This window comes from Vombatus ursinus, unplaced genomic scaffold (genome assembly GCF_900497805.2).
Source record: "Vombatus ursinus unplaced genomic scaffold, bare-nosed wombat genome assembly UNPS02014819.1, whole genome shotgun sequence".
NCBI classification, from domain to species: domain Eukaryota; kingdom Metazoa; phylum Chordata; class Mammalia; order Diprotodontia; family Vombatidae; genus Vombatus; species Vombatus ursinus.
In genome coordinates this window covers 17973-35678 of record NW_020954597.1, presented here as the reverse complement: position 1 = coordinate 35678, position 17706 = coordinate 17973, and positions in this window count along the sequence as shown.

The window sequence follows — 17706 nt, the reverse complement described above, 5'->3', positions numbered from 1 at the left end:
CATATATATATATTTGTGTCTAATGGTAGCCATCTCTAGGGTGGGAGTGGGGGAAGAGAAGAAAAAAAGGGAAAAAAAGAAATTTACATGATAATTTTGTTGTACATTTGGAAGGAATAGCAAGTTGTGCATAGTTGATTTGCAGTTTCATGTGCAATCATCTTCTTTAATGTACTATGTTATGGAAATGCTTGTTTTATTTCATAAATTAAAAATAAAATAAATTTTTAAAAAGATTCAAGAGAAACCTAGAAAGGTCCATTTGAGCAATTGGAAGAGGCCGCATAATGATTTAGGGCTTACGTTGTAATAGGGGGAGAAGAAACAAGTGCCCCTTCAGAACCTTCATATCTTCAAAGGCATCAAAGGAATTAAAGAAGAAAATCAGAGGCACCATGAGGGTAGTGGACTGGATCTGTGCTGAGGATGTGAGGAGGGTAAGAGAAGGGAGGGTGCAAAGAATACACTATTGTAGAAACAAAGGAGAAAGAAATGGAATCTGCTGTTCCTCATAATTCTGGTGGGTGAGAAGACACACAAATGTGGAGGTGAGAGTAGTGAGCAGCATCAGATAAACTTCACTCTTATCTGCAGCAAAGGAATATTAAATGTGTGTGTGCTCGCGAGCGCACTCTCGCACACAGTTTGTTGCAGAAATACAGCAATGAGGAAACAGGCAAAAGTTGAGTGGGGAGAAGAGGTAGGATAATAGAGGGAGGGGAACTGTCTTATACAAAACAAATTTTCTGATCCTGAAAGAGGGTGGAGGGGTGAAAAAGGAAGCAAAAAAAAACTTAAAGAACTGGAAACTAAGAGAGTGTCTATCCAAAGGAGAATGACTAAACCAATTGTCATGTATGAATGTAATGGAATATTCTGGCACTGTAAAAAAAAAAATGATGAAATCGGTGATTTCAGAGAATTCTGGTAAATATGAACTTATAGAAAATGAAGTGAAAAGTCAGTCAACAACTATTTATTAAGCACCTACTGTGTGCCCGCCACTGAAATACAAAGAAGGACAAAAGCCAGTCCCTGCTCTCAAGGAACTCAGTCTAATGGGGGAGATGACATCAAACAATTCTGTGCAATCCGTAATAAATTGGATAAATTGGAGGCGATCAGCAGAGGGAAGGCATTAAGATGAAGGAAGGGAGTAGGGGCTTTAGCTGGGACTTGAAGGAAGCCAGGGAAGCCAGTGGGGTAGATTGGGAGGGAGAGCATTCCTGGCCTGGCCCCAGACGGGGAAAACGTCTGGAGTAAGGAGATGTCTAGTGGGAGAAACAGCAAGGACATCCATGTCCCTGGAATAATGTTGGAGAAGATTGGAAAGGTGGGGGGAGAGGCGCATGTTACAAAGGGCTTTAAAGCCAAATGGGATTTTGGATTCAATCCTAGAGGTGATAGAGTCATTGGAGTTTACTGAATGGGGAGGCAGGTGCCACAGAGAATCAGATCACTTTCAAAGCCAAGGGAAGGATGGAGCAGAACCAGGAGAGTAATTTATACGGTGGCGACAACATTGTAAAGGAAAACAACTTTGAAAGAATTAAGAACTCAGATCAAAGCAATGACCAGCTCAGTCTCCGGAGGACCTGTGATGAAGCATGTTACCCACCCACTAACACAGAGGTTTGCGTCAAGGGGATGGGCTGGAGGTGGAGAAGGAGATGCATGTTTTTGGACGTGGCCACTCTATGGAATTGATTTGCCTGACCATGCTTACTCATCATATCATATGTGGGTTCTGGTAGCTGTCTAATCATTCTAAGACTGACCCACATATGACATCGATAAATATCTGATCTCTCCCGACTTGTCCCCAAGAGAGACTGAAATGTCTACCTCTGTAGAAAGTGGGAGGGTCCAGGAGGCTCAGATGGCTTAGCAGGATCAGGATTGTCACGGCTGGGTGAACTGGCCTTCACTCAACAGTCTCCAAGAGGGGTAGCAGGCTAGAATGAGATCTACCTACTACAAATGCAATGTCTGCACTTTTGAGGTCCAAGAGACGTTTGCAAAGGCCATTCTCCCTGTGCCCTTTCAGGGCCAGGAAATAAGAGCTTGGGTCCCTCCAGGCCGTTTAGTACACAGTTCTCCTTTACATTCTACTTTGCATTGGAAACGCTCACATTTGGGGGAAATGCTCATGTTTGTTAAGTTCAGAGTTCAAAGATTAAAGTTTGAAAAAACAATTCTAACCTGAAAACAAAGGTTAATGTGAGGTATGTGTGTGTGTGTGGGGGGGGGGGGTTTATCTGGGAGATCAGGGAAGGCTTCCAGGGGAGGCAGCCACTAAGCTGGGCCTTCCAAGAAGAAGGAGATGAGCAGGTAGGACATTCCAAGCCAGAGGGACGAGGTGGAACTGAGCTGCATGAGCAGGGAGCCCAGTCTGGCTTCCACGGTAGATGTGGGGAGGGGAGGGGAGGGGAGGGGAGGAGTCCCCAAGGTGGTGCTCCGAGGCTACGTGTCGGACCCATGACTGGGGCTCATACTCTTCCTTTGTCACTTCTTACTTATAGGACCTTAAACAAGTCACTTCCACCCAAGTCAGCTTCTTTCCTCCTCTGGTCTGTGACTGGACACTGGTTACACACATGGAGGCAGAGAGGAATCCCTCTTCTCAAGGATAGGGAAAAAAATCCCCATGTCTCTTTTCCTGCTTTGGCCCCCTTCTTTCCCTCAGCATTTGACCTGTGAAGGCTCTGGAAGGTGGGGGGGACTAGAGGTGGGACCCACTGACCCCACGACAACTTCCTCCTTCCTGTGCCCCTGCCCACTGACTCAGACAGGAAGCACATAAGGCCTGGGATGGAATATGCACTAACAGGCACTTGATAAAGGCCTGTAAGATTGGGCTGGGGCACCCCTGACTTCCTAGGCCCTGAAGCCAGCTAGACAAAGTGGCAAAAGATAGAGGGGTTGGGCAGGAGTGTCTGGTGCACTCCCAGAAGCCACTGGGAGAAGGCCAAACACTAGAGGATCCAAATTCACCATTGTTTCCCTTGCCATGCCTACCCTGTGTGGTTCCTGTCTCCCCCTTCCCCTTCCCAGCTCCAAGCCCTGACCAGCCCAAAGCATAGAGAAGCCAAGCCCGGAGAGCCCTTAGCCTAACAGGGCAGTCTGGGGGAGAAGCCTGAGCCTCCAGGGACACCCGAGTAGTGCTATCCCGCCCCACCCCGCCCCTCAGGGTGTGTGGCTTGGGGGAAATGAGTTGCAGATGGGCCTGAGCTCTCAATTTAAGAGAGATCCTTTCCTTCCCACCCACCGAGCTCTGCCTCCTGCTTTGTAGAGGGGCTGAGGCAGCATGGGGGAGGGGGTCAAACGCCAAGACTGCCTCTGATCAAGCTCAGTGCTTACCCAGAGCCAGCTGAAATCTAAGTTCAAGGTCCTGAGCAGTCATTGACATGGTTCTAGAAAAGGCAGATTCAGTGGCCTCCATCAATTTCCTCCTGTCCTCCTGCTGCACCTAACTGTCTGACTGAGTCACTCCTTTGCTCAAGAGGATTTAGTGGTTCCCTATAGTCTCTAGAAGGGGCAGCTAGGTGGCGCTGCAGTGGATAGAGTGCTGGGCCTGGAGTCAGGAAGAGGAGTTCAAACCCAGCCTCAGACACTAACTAGCTGTGTGACCCTGGTCAAATCACTTCACCCTGTTTGCCTCAGTTTCCTCGACTGTCAAATGAGCTGGAGAAGGAAATGGCAAATCACTCCAGTATCTCCGCCAAGAAAACACCAAATGGGGTCACGAAGAGTCTGCCGTGACTAAAAGTATTGACCAGGAACAACAAATGGTCTCTGGGATTACTATCCACTCCTGTGTTTTGCATCCAAAGCCCTTCTCCACCTAGTTCCCACCTTCCCTTTCCAGAGCAACCAATTGCACACACTCTGCTTTGTGGCCTGGAATGCTCCCCCTCCCACCCTCAGCAGCTCCTGGAATTCACTTTGTATACATCTGCTGCTAGCCTGTGTGTTTGGTATCCTCCCGGTAGAAAACCCTGCTTCCTCTCTGTCTTTGCATCCTCAGCCGCTGGCCAGCTTTCCTGGAGCTTCTGAGGGTCCATTCCTGCAGAAACTCAAGACAAGAAATGGGAAGGGGCTTCTAAGTGTCCCCTAGCTCCAGGCTGAACGAAAGGTGGAGCAAAGCAAGTTTGGGAGCCATCTTCCCTCTCCAAGCCTCAATCTCCTCAGCTGTAAAGTGGGAATAATAATAATAATAATAATAATACCCGTGGTCCTGACTGCCAGGGTTACTTTTAGGTCCTAAATGGGCTCATGTATGCCAAGGGCTCTGCAAACCTTACAGAAATGGTAGCTGTTGTGGCCCAGAGGGCAAGGAAAAGGAAAAAAAATGAGTGAGCTCCTGAGGCTCCCCTGACTTGCAGCCTTCTGACACAATGCAGCCCACAGCAGAGAAAGGAGCCTGAGGAGAAGACCCCCAGGATCGAGCAAGCACTTCCCACTCAGCCCAGCTGCCAGCCGCCCAGTGCCCGAGGCCTGGCTTTTCTGTTCTCCCCATACAGATATTTGCAGTGTAAACTTCAGTGGAGAGGAGAAGCCAGAGAGGGGCTGGGAGAGGAGGGAGCGGGAAGCCTGTGGCCTTTGCCAAGAAACCTTGGGTAGGAACTCCCTCAGAGTCTCTTCACAGTCAGAGACACTGTTCCAGAATTTGTGGTTACGGGCCTGGCCCAATGACTCACAGAGTGAGTGGGAGAAGAGAAAAGCAGGGACCCGGCCTCAAGGAGTTGACGGGGACCCTGGCCACAAGCAGACAAGGTGCTCAACTCCAGTTATAAGTGATCAGGTCCCCAGGCCTTGGCATTAGTGCCCAAAGAAGCCAAGCCTTTGGCAAAGTCCAAAACTTCTGACTTTCTTTGCTTCCATTTTACCCATTTCCAAAACACCCGTGTCTCTCCAATCTATCCCCCCCTCCCCATGCCTACTGCCACCAAGCCCCCTAACAACTGATGTTTCTACCTTCATTCTCACTTGTGTCCAATCAGCCCCTCACACTACCACTAGAGGAATCATGGCCGCATGTAGATGTGGTCACGCCATTCCCCTGCTCAAAGCTCTTCAGTGGCTCCCTACTGTCCACCAACTAAAAATCCTGCTCCTTTGCCTGGTATTCGAGGCTCTCCGAAATCTGGTGGCCACTGTCCTTTTCCTTCCTTATCTCTGTGCAAGCTACACTTCAGCCAAGGTGGACAAAGAAGTGTCTGGGCCGTGAATGTTATCATGTATATCCTGTCACAGAACTCGTTCATTTGACAAGCATTTATTAAACACCTGCTATGTGTTTGCTTGGTCAAGTCACTTCACCCTGTTTGCCTCAGTTTTCTCATCTGTCAAATGAGTTAGCACTGGGGGTACAAAGACAAAAACCAAACCATTCCTTTCTTCCAAAAACTCCTATTGCACTGGAAGAATGCCAGGCACACACAGGGAAGCAAATAGAGAAAGCGCATTCAAAGGAAATCGGAAGTAATGTGAGGGGGAATGTGCTGACACCTGGGGGAGGGGACACCAGCAAGCTGGCAATTGAGCTGGGCCCGGATGGGATGAAGAGGCTTCAAGAGGCAAAGGTCAGGAGGGAGAGCGGAGCAAGCTTTCAAATGAAATAATATTTATGGAAGCCAAATTCCAAAGAGCTTTCGTAAGGGATTCTCTCCTTATTGGCACAGATCAATGTTGGGTTACATTTATAATAGCTCAAGTGAGATATTACACTATATCGATACAGCTGGTGGCACAGCAGATAGAGTGCTGGGCCTGTGTTCAAATCTGGCTTCAGACACTCACTAGCTGTGTGACCTTGAACAAGTCACTTACCTCTGCTTGCCTCAGTTTCCTCAGTGGTAAAATGGGGAATTATGATAGCACCTATAGTTCTGAGCATCAAATGAGGTAGTATTTGAAAAAGTACTTCGCATAGTGCCTGGCACATAGTAGGCATTATAGAAATGCTCATTAGTAGTAGCAATTATTATTGCATTTGTAAAGCACTTAGCACACTACTAGCACATAGTAGGCTCTATATAACTACTCCCCACCACCACCACCTTTCCCTACCAAGCATCAGTGACAGATTGGGCAAAAGCATGGAGGCAGGAAACGACTATCACCAACAGGGAATAGCAAGGACAACAGTTAGACTGGAAGGTGGAATGCATGTGAAATCAGTCTAGAAAGGTAGCTAGGTGGAGATCAGACTGTAAAGGGCTTTTCAAGCCCAAAACAGGAGTCTGAATTCAATCCTGTATAGAGTGGGGAACCACCAAGTCTTCTAAAGCACAAGACTGACTTGCACAGATCTGAAGGACAGATGAGAAAAAGCCTTAGAGAAGGCAGGGAGACAGATCTGAAAGTCATTTCAAGAACCCCGGGGGGTTAGAGCCCAGGAAACCCTCCAGCTGCTCTTCTTGGCCCGCCCCCAATCCCCCACCCCAATGGGTCCCAGGAACAAAGACCTTCTGCCTCCCTCTGCCATCCCCCCCCCACGAGAACTAGTCCAACTGCCCTTGAGGATCATGGGAAAAAGCCCCACCTCCCCCCCAAGAAGGGGCTTATCCTTTAATGTTGTGGATTGGCACTATCTGGAGCCGCATCAATAAACGATTCTTAACTATTGTCTGTATCCCATCCCTCTAAACCCCTGGAGGTCAGGTAGTGTCCCACCTGAGCTCTGTTTCTTCCCCAGGGGAATAACACTTTGATATGCTTTAGACAGGGTTTAGAGAACAGTTTGTCCAAAACAAGATCACGAGGACCCAATGGACTGCAAGCGTGATGTGAGTTAACTGAGTGGCTTGGTCACCCCAAAAGCAAACACCATCCTGGCTGCATTAAGAGAGCCCAGGAGCAGGGAAGCAAGAGGCCTGGCATCCTCTGCCTGGCGGGGCTGGGCATCACAAGTCAGGAAGGGCATTGAGCAGCTGGCGAGAAAACTGGGCTAGGGAAGGGCCTGCAGTTGGTGCCATTCGGGGGTCAGCGGAGGGAACTGGAGATGTCTGGCCTGGAGACAGGAAATGCACGCTGTCATGGCAAAGCTGGGTAGGCAGGCTCAGGAGCAGCTCTGGGGGGTCATAGAAGTCACTCTGGGCTCCTCATCAGGAGAAAGACATTTCCTGCAATTGAGAGCTGCCTGCCCCAGGAGAGAGCGGGTTCCCCTCCCTGGAGGTCTTCAACGGGAATTCCTTACATGTGTATGGGGGGACCTAGAGGTCCCTTGCAACTCTCACATTCTGGGTTTCTGTGAACAATTAAGTAAAAGACTTGCTGGGCGCCAAGGTACCCGATTCAGGCGTGAGGCCTGAGCTTTCTACCTCGCTTACGATTCCCACCACTGAATGACTTGAGTGCCCCTGGCCAGCCAAGTGGGAGCCTGAAGACTGCCTGGCCTGGAGCCTCGCTTCCTCTGGCCTCAGCGCAGGCAACAGGCCTAGCAGATACTACGGCAGGGAGTCAGAGGACCTGAGTTCAAATTTCAGCTCTGCCAGTCACAAGCGGTATGACAAATTGCTTCCTCTCTGTGAGTCTCATCTTACTCATCCATCTGTAGCAGGGACTGTAAAATGGCCCCAAACTGGGCGGTTTCCTCAGCCCATCCCCGGGCATCTCCCGATGTGCAACCGCTCAGGAAGGTGCCCCAGATGGCCTGGCTTCTCCCACCAGTTCATGGATCCAGGAATGTGAGAATCTCGAGGGAAATGAAAGCCCCATTGCTCTGGGAGGGTGGTCCCTGACCCAGCCAAGGAGCTCTGGGGAATGGTATTTTAGGGACATTCTTCGGCTGGGTGGGGTGTACAGACAGAGGCGGCCACAAGACAGTGCTTCCATGAAAAGAGTGAGGGCTCCAATGCTGCTGGGCTGGGCAGTGGCCAAGACCAGCACTCTCGCTGGGCAGCAGATGTAGGCAAGCATCGGCAGCGTGGAAGCTCCCTGAGGCCAGGGACTAGGCTTCAGTTTTCTCTTTGTCTTCCAAGTACCTAGCTCTGTGCCTTGCCTATAGCCAATGCTTCATAAACACTTGCTGAATTCAAGGGTTCTTCTGACTTCTGGGTTTGAGATTCTGCTGCTGCCAAACGAGGGGTGTAGACTAAGTCGTCTCTAAGTTCCCTTTGGATGGACAGGGGGGACTCCGGACAAGAGCCCCGAAAGGCAACTGCCGTGGTTCTCTGTGTGTGAGCAGATGAGGGGCCTTAATCCCAGCCAACAGTAAAATGTCAGCTCCTTGAAGACATCGCCCAGTTTGGGTCCGGATTTGGTTTGGGTCTATGGATGCCCACAGTGCCTAGCATGTAGGTCGTAAATGCTTGTTGGATTGTGCTGGGCCAAGGCTTTTCACCTCTGTGAACCTCTGCTGGCCTCTGCAGAGCAGCAAGACTGGAAGACATTCCCACTCATGGCCTGTTTGCACGAGAGTGCAAGATTTGCACCATAGGACCAGAGAAACATAGATTTAGTGGCAAGGGGCCTGGAAACCGGAAATCAAGGCCAAAGTCCTCACTTACAGAGGAGGAAAATGAAGCCCAGAGAGGCCGAGCAACTTGAACAAGATCACAGGCCTGAAGTCGCAAAACTCCGATTCAAACTCAGGTCATCCAACTCCAAATCCAGCCCTCTTCCTCCTGCGCCACACTGTCTCTTCCTGTCTTCTGGGGGAAAACAACCTGGCCCAGTTTGGAAGGGAGAGGATACAAGCTAACAATTCCCCCCTCAAGTCCCCAAGCTGAAGTCATTTCCATACGGCCTGCTTAGTCAAAGGTGCTAATGAAGAGTATCCTGGGTGCCTGTGGGCGCCTCCTGCCCTATTCTTGCTAAGCCCTATCACAAGGCAACAGAGACAATCCTCCCTTCAGGTGCTCAGGAACACTGAGGGACCTCCAAACAAGAGGTTCTGTTTCACTGCCCTTGCTAAATTCAATGACCCCTGTGGCTTCCGTGGGCTGCTGATCACGGGGCTGCTCAGAGCACCGGCCTGCGGCATCAGGCCCCTCACTCCTCAGTCTCTTTAGTAAAGCTCATGCATGCCCAGGCTCTCCTTCAGTCCCGTTCAAGCTGGCATGCCTGCTTCCTTCCCCTTCTGGGGTTCTCTTCTAGCCTCTTGCTCTTCCAAATTCTCCCCTGTGCTCCTGGTCTAGTTTGTCAAGCTGAATGGCAGCAGCCTGAGGACAAGATGGGGGAGGGAGGGAGGGAGGGAGGGAGAGGCCATCTGCTCCTTGTGTGAGCACAGAACTGGCCACATGTCAACAGGACACGTAACTGGAGCTATGCCTCAGAGGATGATAATACCAACTGAAGATGAGGTCAGCCAAAAAGTCTAACTCATCCAAGCCTCCCAGAAGCCCTGGAAGGGAGAGGCCATTATTCTCCCCATTTCAGGGATGAGAAAACTGAGGCTGAGAAAAGTGGTCACACAGCTAGACAGAACAGATAGGATTTGAACCCAGTGCTTCCTGACTCAATAAGTCCAGTATTCTGTCCACTATCCCATGCCACTTCCATGACAATCACAGACCCTTGGATCTGGCAGGGACTTTCCAGGTCCATCTGGTCCAATCTCCTCATTTTACAGAGAAGGAAACTGAGGCCCAGGAAGGGGAAAGGATTTGCCCAAGTTTGCATAGACAGTAAGGGACAGAAGAATTGGGTTGCTCAGAGCCTAGAATACTCCATGCCTATAGTCCCAGATACCCCATGGCACCCATTTCTGAGATGCCAGGTCAAGGTGAGGTACAGTGCAATCTACATGAAGGCTCATTCAACCCCAAACTCTTGATCTCCTTAGGACTGGGTCCTCATTAACTGGGCTTATTCCAAGAACTCCCAACTATCCACACCTCCTCAATTAATAAATGGTCAAAGGATATGAACAGGCAGTTTCCAGAAGAAGAAATCGGAGCTATCTGTAGTCATATGAAAAAATGCCCTAAATCATTATTTATTAGAGAAATGCATATGAAAACAACTCCAAGGCACCACCTCACACCTATCAGAAATGAGAAATGCTGGAGGTTGTGTGGGAGAATAGGTACACTAAAGCATTGTTGGTGGAGTTGTGAACTGCTCCCACCATTCTGGAGGACAATTTAGAACTACACTCAAAGGGCTAGAAAATTGTGCATACCCTTTGACCCAGCAATACCACTACTAAATCTGTATCCTAAAGGGATCAATGAAAAGGGAAAAGAACCTACATTACAAAATATACACAGTATAGCAGCTCTTTTTGTGGTTGCAAAGAATTGGACATTGAGGGGAGCATAATTTTCTCACTTTCTTTTTCTTGCTTTTTTGGTGATATGGCTAATATGGAAATATGTTTTGCATGATTTCACATGTATAATTGATATCATATTGCTTGCCTTTTCAATGGGTGGGGGGGTGGGAGGGAGGGAGAGAATTTGGAACTCAAAAAATTTTTTTAAAGAATGTTGAAAATAAATAAACAATATATTATTTTAAAACTATATCCATGCTTTCATTGGCATGACAGTTCCTTTCACCGATGCAGATCACAGACCCCCCCCCAAACCTTCAGAGGGGATTTCGTGAGCTGCTGTGACCCCAAAACACTTATCACGAGTCTGCCAACCCCTCTGGTGATAACCTTCTCACTTTAGACCTAGATAGGAGTCCCAGCGACTTCCTAGCTATGTAACCTTGGGCAGCTGGCTCCACTAATGCTGAGCCTCACTTTCTTTCTCTGTAAAAATGGGGATAGGCTCATTATGAGGAAATAGCTTTGTCAGCTGAGAAGTGCTTATAGGAATTGATCTGGTTGGGTTCCATCAATTCTTTCTTCCAACAAACATTTCTCAAATACCAGCCACGCACAAGGCACAAGAGATAAAAAGGGACCCAACACAAGACCTGTTCTTGAGGAGCTCACGATCAGGGGAGGCAGGGGGGCTGCAAGGGGTCTTGTCTTACTGTAAAGCAAACAGAGCACGGATTGGCAGAGCCACACAGCTGCTCATTGACATCTGACCTGATAATTCCCCTTGGGAGAATAGATGCCAAGGAAATAATTCAAAAGGGAAAACCTGTCATAGCAGCACTTTCTAATGGGGAAAACTGGAATCAACCTATGTTAGGAGATAGAACCCTAGAGAAAAGGCTCTACGCCTACAGAAAACACCGTGTGTTGACCAAGATGGAAGTGATAAGCCGGCCTAAAAACTGAATATATTTTGTACAAGTTCATAGACTCTCCCAGTTGGAAGGGGCCTCCACAGTATCTAGTACAAGTTTCATCCAATTAAGGATCCCCTCTACAGCACCCCCCAACAACTGACCAGCCAGCCAGAGACAGAAGGAACATGTTTGGTGCTTGGACATGGCACCCCTGAAGGAGGAAGTGTACTCCAGGATACCAGGAAGGGAGAGGAAGGCCACCCTGGCATATCCTGCTGCTACCAGCAAGGCCAAAGTTAGGCAGGAGAAGAAGTAAGCTCTGGGGTTGAGGTCTCTAAATTTCCTGGCTTGGGGATAAATCCCCCATGGCCCCACCCTAGTTATACCTCTGCATCCAGCCTTCAAGTGAAGACCTCCAGTGATAGGGAGCTCATTCCCTGCCAAGGTCACCTACTCTGCTTTCTCAAGGCCCTGTGCTCAGCCCTGAGAATACAAAGATATACCAGAGACCTTGCTATCACCAGCTGATGCTCACTGTTCTTCATTGTTTAATTCTACATAATTTTAAAATCTGGCCCTCAAACCCTATCAGCTTTTGCCTCAGGGACTTGAGGAATGCTGAAAAGAGATTCGGACTGACTCACCAGTGAATCTGTGGAATGTTTGACCTGAAATAGGGCTTTGAGACAGGAAACAAAGGGTGGGGATAAGCCGCCGTTCTTCAGATGAAAAAGTACAGACAGCAGCATCCTCCAAGGGATTAGTGCTCAGGCTGCTTTTACTGAAAATTCAATTTAATTCAACAAAGTTTTCTTTTTTTATAATTCGATTTTGTTCTAGTTTAGTTTCTAATTCTTTCCCTCCCACCCACGGAGAAGGCAAGAAAAACAACCGGTTACAACCACGCATCGTCAAGCAAAACAATTTCCCCCGTTAGCCATGTCCAACACACGCCTAGCTGTGTTTCCATGGATCTATACGCTTCAATCTGTCAATCAGCTCTCTGTCCCTCTTGTTCTGGAGGTGGGAAGCAGGAAGCAAGATGACTCACGAGGCCTCAGCAACTGTGGTTGATCTCAGTTTCCAAGTCTTTCAAAGTTGTTTGTCTTTACAATATTATTGTTGATTGCATAAATTGTTCTCCTGGTTCTGCTGACTTCACTCTGCCTCAGTTTCATACATAGTTTATTACCATTATAACAATTTAAAATTTTAGCTTTTAATTACAGTGAACTTTTGTTTCTGTCCCAGTAAAGGAAAAGTATTGGCAAAAATTAGAACCCAAATCGCACTGGATCTTGGCCCATAGTTGCTCTTTGTTGTGGGAGGCCCTGAGCCAGGTTTCTCCTCCCTCATTTCTTACAGATCACATTCACTGACCATGACTTGTTCAGCCATTCCCCAATTGACAGGCACCCCCTTAGGTGACTAACTGTTCTTAAGAATCTGAAGCGTGAAGAGTACTGAGCCAGAGACAAAGTTCAGATGAGAAAGGATCCCTGCCCTCAGGAGGCCTCACAGACACAGAGCACTAGAATAGACATCTGATGGGGACTAGTGTACAGGTGGGTGCCTGGTAGTGACAAACAGGCAAGAGAGTCTGAACTTGACTGTCTACGCAATAGGGAACCCCTGAAATATGTGAGTAGAGGCATGCCAGTCCCAGATTAGGCACAGGGTGGATTGGTGAGGGGGAGAAAGGAGGTGAGAAGAGCTGGTAGGAGGCAATAGGTCACGTGGGCAGAAAAAGAAAATGAAGGGTAGATGGGAGAGAGGCTGGAGAGGCAGACTCAATAGAATGCAGTAATTAGCTGGGTGTCAGAGGCAAAGGAGAAGACATGGGCAAATTTGCCACCATGGTTGTGAACACGGGAGGCCAGGGAAACTGTGGTGTCACGGACATATGGCCAAGTCAGAGACACAGGCTTAGGATGGAAGACTGGCTCTATTTTGGACATGGAGAGTTTGGGACTCAACGTGTCCTGTGAAACACCCATGTAGAGATGTCCCCCTGACATTACAGAGCCAGAACTAGAAAAGACCATCGAGTCCAACCTCTTCCTCTTGCAGATTGGGGGTAGTGACTTGCGAGCTCACAGGAGACAGCAGGACCAGAGAGGGATATCCGGAAGGTGGCGGCCGAAGGCCTAGAAGTGAATGAGACTGCCAAGCAAGATGGAGAAGACACGGGAAGAGCAAGCAGAGAAGAAAGAACGGGAGAGGGGAAGCCCTCTAAGTCTAGGGGAGAGGGTGGGCAACCGTGTCTGATTCCTCAGAAAAGTCACTGGTGGCCTTGGAGAAAACAGTTTGAGTCGAGTGATGGGGTAGGGCTTGGGGAGAGCCAGATTGGAAAGGGGTTGAAGGGAGACTGGGTGGCAAGGAAGTGGAGATGCCAAAGGAAGGAAACGTTTTCAACATATACATACAGTAATATATTTCAAGGAAAACGAACTCTACTTCTAAAATGATGGGGTCCATTCTCTGTCGTGACATAAGTAAGGGACCTAAGAGTCACCGAAGTGTTCTCAGAAGACATGGACCCAATATGCTTTTGTGGCCAGAGAGGTCACCCCAATGCTGCAATTTTAGATCATCCTATGAAGAAGAAAACGGGGAGACAACAAAAGAAATCAATAGGGCTGCACAGGGAGCTCTTGAACGAGCTGAAGTCTTAGAAGAACATCTATGAGGGGTGGACAAAGCACATCACTAAGGCCAAAGTGATCTTCTGAAAGTTCAGGTCTGACCATATCACTCCCCTACTTGATAAACTTCAGTGGCTCCCTATTACCCCCAGGATCAAATATGAAGTCCTCTGTTTGAGCATTAAAGCCCTTTACAACCAGGCCACTTCTTATCTTTCAAGTCTTCTTACACTTTAGTCCCCTCCACACACTCTATGGCACACACAACACTACCTCTCCCAACTCAAAGCCTTTCCACTAGCTGTCCCCCACGCCTGGAATTCTCCACGTTCTCAGCTCTGTCTTCCGGCTTCCCCCAGAGCCCTTTGCCAATTCCCTCAGATATTATCTTTCATTTATACTCCATAGATCTTGTATGTTGCATCGCCCATTAGAATGGGAGCACATCAAGGGCTGAGGCCATATTTGTGCCTTCTGTGTATCCCCAGGGCCTGGTGCCTAGTAAGCGCTTAATAGATACTTTTTGACTGACTAACTGAATGAGTAAATGAATGCTCCCAAACGTGAGCAACACTAACTACAACGTCTTACTTTCCCAGTCAGGAACAAGCGGAGAAAGGGGAAAGAAGCCTCCTGTCTTCACTGCCAACTTCTACCGTGTCCTCCACCCTAACCCTGCTGCTGCCCCACAACCAGCAACAAGCTCTTGACCCCCACGAACAGTTTCTGCTGACGTGATATAGAAAATGGAACTGGCATATAAAGTAAAAAAGTGAAAAACTGATATAGACACATAGATGGATGGATGGATGGATGGGTGGATGGATGGGTGGATGGATGGATGGATGGGTGGGTGGATGGATGGGTGGGTGGGTGGATGGGTGGATGGGTGGGTGGATGGATGGATGGATGGATGGGTGGATGGGTGGGTGGATGAATGGATGGATGGATGGGTGGATGGATGGGTGGATGGATGGATGGATGGGTGGATGGATGGATGGGTGGATGGGTGGATGGATGGATGGGTGGGTGGATGGGTGGATGGATGGATGGATGGGTGGGTGGGTGGATGGATGGATGGGTGGATGGATGGATGGGTGGGTGGATGGGTGGATGGATGGATGGATGGGTGGGTGGGTGGATGGGTGGATGGGTGGGTGGATGGGTGGATGGGTGGATGAGTGGATGGATGGATGGATGGATAGTATGTCCACGCTGCACCAAATTCAATCACTTTGATGATTCCATTAATTTAGTAGCAAAAACACAATTCATTAATTTGCTGACTTGGTACCAATGTGGCCACGGTCTTTAATGAGTCTTCCCAGGTCTGGGGGCAACAGTACAGAGAATGCTGATCTAACCCTAACCCTAACCCAACAGTTGAATGGACAGGAAAGCAAGCAGTCCCACCTTGCATTTGCTTCTGTCCTTCCTATTTAGACGCCCTGACTATTCACGTGTCTGAAGACAGTGAGATTAAGTTTCTTGTTTCCCAAGTAGTCACTTTCCAGCAGACCTTTTGGGACCCAAATTTCCAGGGAAGCTGTTTTCAACACATCAAAATGCACCATGGAGATGATCAGACAGTTGATGGTTAAAAAAAAAGTTCCAGGTCCTTCTTCCTACTCCAGCAGCCCAGGGACCCTGAGGAAAAGCCGAAATCCAGTGCTTGCCTCTCCTAGACCCACAAAGCCTCTTCTTTTTCCCCAGGCTCACTTGAGCAGGCCAAGAGTCCTCCTCCCTTCCTCCCCGAGGAAGGATTCTCCAGCTTCACTGGGTCAGGTTCAGACCCTGGGAAGCTGCGACCAATGGAAGCACATGGACTCATGGCAGGCTGCCTGCCGCCGCCCGTTCTGTGATTGAAACATAAATAAACCAGCTGTCCTTCCTGGTTTGCAGCCAGAGGTGCCACAAAGCCAGAAAATAGAGAAAGAAACAGGGCCTGAAGACAAGGAGAGGGTTTTTCCAGGCAGCGTTCATTGCCCGTACCCTCCTCAAGAAAGAATGCAGCATCCTTCCCTACCCAGCAAGGTCACGGGGTAGGGTAACTTGCTCCTTCCGGTTTTATTATACAAAACAAGTCATCTATCCAGCAAACTCCTTGCTGGCAAAAGATCTCAGACATTGAGCCAAAAGGACTCCGACCCCCTTGTTTTACAGAGGAGGAAACTGAGGCCCACTCAGAGGCAAAGTTACACAGGTATTAAGCAACAGACCTGAGTTTCAATGTCAGGACCCTGAATCTCAGAGTCACAACAGCCCTCAGAAACTTTTTGATGTCTATACCACACCCAGACACTCTGAAGATCTTTAGAACCCTCCCTACTAGGGTAACTCACTCCACTGTCGCCAGGCACTGTGCTCAGCACTGGGAAAATCGAGGGAGAGTTGACAAAGACCTTCCTCTTACTTTCCACTTTATATACGTTGACACGGGATGTCCCAAAAGTCTTAGGTCAGTTTTACACTTTAATAACCTCATAAGCATAAGTGTTATGTACTTACAAAACAATATTTGAAAGGTGAATTATTTAAAATTTTAAAATATTGATATTTCTTATTAAAATTCAACATTACCACCATCCTGTGCTACATGTAATACTCTCCTCAATTTGTGAGCTTTGTAAAAAACTTTTATAATTGCTGCTCAATTACAGAAAGGATACCAGCCCCAAGATCAGCCAAAGAGGGAGGTTTTGATGCACACACAGTAGTTTTGATGTGATCCCCTAGAAAAAGTCTAATGGAGATAAATTAGGTGACCGAGGTAGCCAATCGAAGTGGCCCCCTCCACCACCAATCCACTGGCCTGAGAAAGCGTCATCTAGAAAATGAAATTTAAAATGTATGATTCAAAATTCACACAGCTAACGGAATGTAAAAGAAATGTAAATAACTTTTAAATTAAGTTTCTGTAAGCTAGATGATGCAGTGGATAGAGTGCTGGGGCCTGGAGTCAGGAAGACTCTTCTTCCTGAGTTCAAATCCAGCCTCAGCAGACATTTCCCAGCTGTGTGACCCTGGGCAAGTCACTTTGTCCTGTTTGCCTCAGTTTCCTCATCTGTAAAATGAGCTGGAAAAGCAAATGGCAAACCACTCCAGTATCTTTGCCAAGAAAACCCCGAAAGGGGTCACAGAGAGTCAGACACGACTGAAAAATGACTAAATAGCCACGAGCATGTAGCACTCATACTTCTGAAGTTATTAAAAAAATTTTTTTAAACTGCACTGCGACTTTTGGGACAACCTGTGTATGTATATGTTGTGTCCTCTGATAGAATGTAAGCTCCTTGAGGGCAAGAACTGTTTCACTTTTAACTTTGTACTCCCAGCCCCTAGCAGGCACTTCATAAATGCTTGTTAGTGAATAGGTGAGTCTAGCAGATTGTTGGGTTTTGTATTTTTGTCCAACCTAGAACTAAGCCAACTCTTGCCTCCAGGGCAGAGTCACACTATGAGTCCCACGTGGGAGTGAGCTTCACTACATAATCAGCACAGGATTGGTGGGATGTTCCGTCAGGGAGCAAGCTTTGAGATAGGTGGTGAAGGATGAGGCTAAATGGATGACAAAGTGAGGCAGCAGCACTCCCCAAGGGGTCAGTGTCCTTCCTCCCGAACTGCCTAGGGCTTAACTCCTTTGTAGTTCTTTACCTTCCATTCCTGTGATACTTCTTCCTGGATGGACTTGTTCTCTTTCCCCCATTAGAAGGGAAGTGCACTATGGGTGGGGACTGTTTCATTCTCTGTCCCTGGTACCCAACACAGTGCCTGGCACACAAAAGGCATTTAATGAATGCTTGTTGATTGATTTATCCTGAATCTAAGTTAGACAGTCTTTCAACTAGGTCAGGTCACCTCTCCAAAACAAGTCATGATCTGCAACAGGCCTTGAATATGAAGAATCACACAAGAACAGCAA